This window comes from Rattus norvegicus, chromosome 18 (assembly GCF_021556685.1).
Source record: "Rattus norvegicus strain SHRSP/BbbUtx chromosome 18, alternate assembly SHRSP_T2T, whole genome shotgun sequence".
Lineage (NCBI taxonomy): Eukaryota > Metazoa > Chordata > Mammalia > Rodentia > Muridae > Rattus > Rattus norvegicus.
The window spans coordinates 36,409,716-36,415,973 of record NC_141551.1 but is presented as its reverse complement, the minus strand read 5'-3'; the positions used below and the strand labels follow the sequence as shown (position 1 = coordinate 36,415,973).

At 38.1% G+C, this 6,258-nt stretch overlaps 1 non-coding gene across 3 annotated transcripts; it reads right to left on the bottom strand.

Moving 5' to 3' along the window:
• Positions 1-1,190: 1,190 nt before the first annotated feature.
• On the bottom strand, positions 1,191-5,512 carry Spink14 (serine peptidase inhibitor, Kazal type 14). 3 transcript variants are annotated; one of them, XR_015642430.1, is made up of 5 exons: positions 5,226-5,512; positions 4,314-4,365; positions 3,623-3,666; positions 2,349-2,485; positions 1,191-1,360 (listed from the first exon to the last, which is right to left on the bottom strand). It is a non-coding gene; the product is annotated as a serine peptidase inhibitor, Kazal type 14 (transcript). The 3 variants fall into 3 exon arrangements; XR_015642429.1 differs by having other exon boundaries at positions 4,314-4,425; positions 5,226-5,492; NR_172952.1 differs by lacking the exons at positions 1,191-1,360; positions 5,226-5,512 and having other exon boundaries at positions 2,345-2,485; positions 4,314-4,383.
• Between the last annotated feature and the right edge of the window lie 746 nt (positions 5,513-6,258).

The window sequence follows — 6,258 nt, the reverse complement described above, 5'->3', positions numbered from 1 at the left end:
GAGATGAAATGTCTGCTTAGTACAACCATGCTATGGGAAAGGTTCAAGAGACTGCAGATTACTGCCCATAGAGGAACACAAATAAAAAAGATAACAGAGTCCAGATCTTACAAGGCTTCCAATAGTGCCTTATTAAGATAAAAAAGAAATTCACCGCGTGACATTAATGTGGGTTTAATAATCTTACAAAAACAGATCAATGAGTGTGATAATAAATCAGTAGCATTTGGAAACAACCCCTTCCCCAGAGTTCTTGATGTTCCTGTACCAAGTACGTGGAGTAATAAGAGTTGGCATGCTATGAAGGCCAAATACCTCCTTTCCCCCAAGGCTCTTTGCTTTTAAATTCTAAAGATGAGAGATCTAAGATGATTTCCTTTTCACTGTAGCTCTTTCTTTACACACTCTATAGTCATCAACCTGACCCAAGCTTACAGTGCACTGATAAGTAATAAAGTCATTTTTCTCCAAGGCCAGATGTAACCAAGTTACTGAAAGAAGACAGCAAACGAATGTGTATCAGTATTCTGAGTATTAGAAAACATGTGAGTGAATATGTGGCATGCACACAAATGAGGTATTATAACTGGGAGAAACATATATTCCTATATGTACCAGAGAATAAAAATGTATCTTTAGAATTTAAGAGAAATGACCCCTGAGACATTCATAGGTACAAATAATTTAATCTTTTTTTATTGAACAAAATTGGGGCCAGTGAAGACACAGAGCTATTTTAGACTCATATAAATGCCTCTGTATCGAGGCTTAGATAAAGATTGAAGATGGACACAGTGGAACACTAGTTATTGCTATTGCTTGGGAGGCTAAGGTAGGAGGATTTCAAGTTTGAGACCAATCTGTACAAAAGCCAAAAGGGGTAATAGTATAAGACTACATATGACAAAGACATAAATAGTAAAAGTGCAAATATTTAAGGAGAAATTTACAGAAACTATACAACAGGGCTTGACAGGAAGACAGCAATGCTCTCTAATTGGATTAATTTTTTAATGACAAAAAACATAGAAGAAATTGTTCTGAGAGGAGCCCTAGATGTTTTACCTAAAGAAGGTCACTGTTGATAATATTGGCTAGCTGACAAAACCTGCTTGGCTTTGGCCTATGATTTAAATGTTCCAATCTGTTCTACTACTAAGATATTAGACAGAGACCCAAGACACAAGATATTCAGGAAAGTTTGGTTTATTTGTACAGATTGGGATTGATCCCAGCATTCTTCAACCTGTGAGATGGTACTTTAAAAATGAGCTATGTCTCCAGGTCAGAATAGTTATTAATGAAAACACAGAACGACCATCCAGCCATCAGTTTCCAACAGGTCTTTGTCACCAGAAATCTGAGAATAAAAAAGGCAAAAGGAGAAATAAGGTATAATATGGAAGTGTCTATGCTGGAGACAAATGGGAAACACCCTCTTACCCATCCAAGTTCACTCGCCTAGCACCTTCCAGTGTGGTAATATCTAATCTGTCCCCCAGACTTCCGAAACAAAGGCATAATAAGCATTTCATTAAAACATCTTCCTTGGGGCAGTTAAGAAACAGACTATAAAGGTATCTAGTTAGGACAAGGGCCACACCTTTGCAACAGAACCTACAACCTCTTTAAAATAATCTCTCTGGGCCTGAGTTTGTGATGTGTGAGGTGGAGGAGCCATCAGTGATTCAGCCAACACTCTCAGCCTTTGGCTAAAACAGAAACTACTGTGAGGGACCAGGGTATATGCTGGTTTTTCTTTGCTCCTTGCACAAAATTACAAAGGATTATAGAGTAAGGGTTCCAATCTGACAGCACAAGGAACGATTTGCTTCTTGTGAAACATACTGCCTAACATAAACAAAAGCTAAAATCATGGTGGTATTGCAATCTGGGTTTTTAATGACTAATTTCCTGTCAGGTAAATCCAGAGATCTGAGTCACAGGCAGTGGACCAGTTGTGCTAGTGTGCTGTTGTACTAGTATAGTTCAAGGGTTTAGACATTGAGGCAACAGAAAATATCTAACAGAAGATAATGGTAAATTTTATTTTAAAATCAAAGTGGTGGGGATTGAAGAAGTTTTAGAATTTCTGTAGGTAATCCATTAATTATGGGAATATTGGGACTATGAGGAAGCACATAAGGGTCCCCATTCAGCCTAATGTGTCTACCTTATATGCCAGTAGAACCTTCTGTTATGATGACTCAACTAAGTACAGATTTCTGTTTCCCCAAATAGAAAAGACTTGCCTCATGGTTGTTGAACTTGGTTGGGGAAACATGGACAGAAATAGTCAATGAGCCTCTTCTCCTTTTTTTTTTCATTTCCCTCCAAAGAATACTCACAAGCTCTCAACACACAAGATGCAGGGATTATCATAGGTTACAAAATTGGTGCCACAGATGGGTTGTTTTAGGCCAGGGCAGGGATCCACTGTTTTATTGAACCAACTCAATTTTACTTTCTTATAAGGACATTTTATCTGAAATTGTGTGGGAACAAACAAGCAAAACAGGAGATAATTAGAACTGTGCTCAAATAACAGGAATCATGGATTGTATTAGGGGAATCCAGTCAAGTCAGAATCACATTCCATTATCACAGAATCTCACAGTATATCTATGTATAAAGCGAAGACACTAGATTCAATCTACACTCTGTCTGTTAAGCATCATTTCCTATGGCCAGGAACTCTTAGAGGCCTGGTAAGCTATAATGAGAGAAAAGAAAACATTTACATTCATGAAGCAAAGATAAAGTCACAAACACTGCAACGTTTTTTTGCTGCAAACATAATTTGAGCTTCTTCTCAGAGATTCCTCATTCCTTTACAGTTTCCTGCTTTCAGAATCCAAGAGATTGCTGCTTTCCATATTTTCAACCCAGAAGAATGTGATATGGTCAACTTGCTTTACAAAAGAAGAACTCCCTGACACTTTGTGAATGCTCAAGTTCATGGCCCTCTAAGAACCAAAAATTCCTCACACCTGGCAAGTGGAAATTGTCATTATGCAGAAAGTTTCCAAACACCATTGGGTACTCTTTTGTGTGTGTGTGTGTGTGTGTGTGTGTGTGTGTGTGTGTGTGTGTTAGTTCCCAGCTTAGATCACTTTATTTTAGATTCTAAACAACAGTAGGCCTGTAATTCTCATGTGTCAATGTACATATTGTCAGCTGCAGATTGAGTTAGTGAGTTCTGACAAGAAAACTGAAAGAAGACAGGAAATTGTTGGGGGAGCACGGGGAGTCTAAGAAGTTAGAGAGTGGAGTAGGCAAAATGAAGACACATTTTTGGCCTGTATGAAATTCTCAAAGAATAGGTAAATAAAACTTTTAAAATTAAAATATTATGTTCAGAGCCTGGAGAGATAAGTCAGTGGTTGAGAGCACTCCTTGCTCTTGCAGAGGCCCAGGATTTCATTCCTAGCAACTTCATGAAAGCTTATAACATTTGGGGACTCTAGTTCCAGAAGGTTCAGTGCCCTTTTCTGTCCCCTGTGATCACCAGACACATATGTAGTACACTTACACAGAAGCAGGCAAAACACTTGTACGATTAAAAATAATCTTTAAAAAATTGGATTCAAATTGAGTCATAGAAAATCTAGTAGGCGATTACCTTAATCAGTCCATGTGTAGGCCACCAAACTCTAGCACCTGGAGCTGTAGAATGCATAAATATATTGCAATAAATATATTTTAATCCCTGAGAAACCATAATCTAACCTGAGAGAACAAAAAAGCTCAAATTCCTTACAAAGTGACCTTGAAGTAATTGAAAGCATTGTTCCATTTATATATTGATTCATCCCTGTGTAAAATTCAGACTGTCATTCCTGCTTCTGTAAGCAATCAGCAGAGGGAATCATCATGGGGGGGAAGGGGGGGGACACTATGACAACATGACAACTGTGAGCCCAGAGTAACAAAGGGAGGCAAACAACACCTTGTTAAGGTGACATTCAGGAGTTCTCAGAAGATGTGTGAAAAACTGAGAACTCTGCTCTGTTTGGGATTCCCAGCATGATCTCTTCCCTAGGGGTCACAGAGATACCTTGGCACCAGGGAGATTACTGCAGGATATTTTCAAATATTTTTGAGAGACTATATAGGAAAATCAAAACTATGTCTCTGGATCTGACTTCACTGTCTCTCTAAGCATGTATATGGGAAAGCATGAAGGTAATTGTCTGTACCTACACTCATAGACTTTTTCACTAAAATCATTTTTAATTCAAACTATTTTCTTTACAGTACAGTGTAAACATCCACGAAGCATTATATTTTTAAAAGAAAAGCAAATTACTCACCAGCCAGGAGCATCGAATGAAGCATGATGGAGAACAAAAGTGACCACAGTACCTGGAAATATTTGACCATTTTTTCCTTCTGGTATAACTGTGGAGTGATGTCCTTGAGATGCTGTCTCAAGATATCACCCAGGGGAACATAATCAGAATGTTAAAACAACTTGTGAAAGTATAGCCCAGTGCAAACTCCACTTTAAAACTTATTCCATCCTGCTTCAAGAATAAATAGCTATGAAAAGTTAGACCTTTACTAATCACCTAAAAGATTAAAATTAATGAACTCAGTGACAAACTGAATGTGAATACTCAGAAGATAGATAGGGATCAGACATTTCTATTCTGTGTGCATCATTATACCATTTTAGTATGGAGGTGTTTTACATCCCCTGAAAAGGATACTTCATACCCTAAATTCCATTCACATTTATGTTTTGAAAAAGTTCAAAACCAAAATGGGTTACCTAGAGGTTTCTAGAAATTACTGGATCAATAGGGAGAAGGAAATCTATATTTTCTTATGACATAGAGATGGAATCTTTAAATCAAGAAAAAGGCAGTGACACTACAGGCAAACTTGGCTGTGCTAAGAATCTTCTGACTGAATATGAAAACTCTTTAGGGTATTCTGCGATCCTGGATAACCAAAGAAACCACCATATCACTGTCTCAGGGAAACTGTCTCTGGAGAATAACACTTTCCATGAAAATTGGATATTTTTGGCAGAATATCCAGGGCTCCTGTCTTTCCTCCTTCTGAGACAACCTTGTGCATCATGGTCTTGCTAAGAATATCACTATCTCATCTTGCCATCTTCCTCTAGATTCTTCAGGGATAGAGAAGCAGCAATAAAAGCCTTAAGTCTGCCCACATCAAATGAACTTTTTTTATCTTCTACGACAGAGTTGACCCACCTTAGAAGAAGGAGATGACGTTAATGGGCTCCTTTTGAGCTGCTCCTTCTTTTTAAAGCACACGTGTTGACTTCCTGAGAGGACAGTAGCTGTGTAGGAGAAGGCATTGGGACAGTGTGTGCCGGGCTGAGCAGGCCCTGGTAGGTCCATCATGATTCTAGTTAGGCCAAGGTCAGAACTCACTCGGCAGGGGATATTGAAAAGGACTTGTGGAGGGCAAGAACTATTCACTGGAAAGCGAAGCCAGGGCAGCATGTGAGCATATGTGCTGCAGTTGGAACACAGTAAGTGTCCCCTAGAATGAAGACTTCTCAGGCAAAATGAAAAAAAAAAACACAAAGAAACACCTAAGTTACTGGAGGCTGGAGCAGTGATTTGCAGTGGTACATGAGATCCACAGATATCATCTGTAGTGGTTATACCTTTGTCCCTTAGGCAACCTGAGCTTTTGCATTGTTAATGGAGGCAGTCTTAGCACGGTGGAGCTCTCTCTGTTGCAAGTTTTCTTTCTTTCTTCCTCTCTCTCTTCCTCTCTCTCCCTCTTTCTTTCTTTCTTTCTTTCTTTCTTTCTTTCTTTCTTTCTTTCCTTTTTTTGTGGTTTTGTATAAAAATTCTTTTATTTACATCTATGAAGAAAATACATAAGATAGACTTAAAAAAACCAAAATGACATGGAGGTAGGTGAGTGAGAAAGAAGTGTTAAAAATGTTTACCTTTTATTTTTTTATTGGATATTTTGTTTATTTGCATTTCGAATATTATCCCCTTTCCTGGTTTCCCCTCCAGAAACCCTCTATTCTATCTCCCATCCCCCTGCTTCTATGACGGTGTTCCCCCACCCAAATAATGACACATAATACACAGATTTTTTCAATATTCAATCATGTTTTGAGGTATACATTGTTTTTCCTTTGTTTTCAAATGAAACTGCCACATTTTCTTAGTTTCAAGTTGTCATTTAAAGCTTATATTTATGTTCTTTAAACCACAGCCCATCATATATGTGAATGGTAATTTATTAGTACTTTTAATT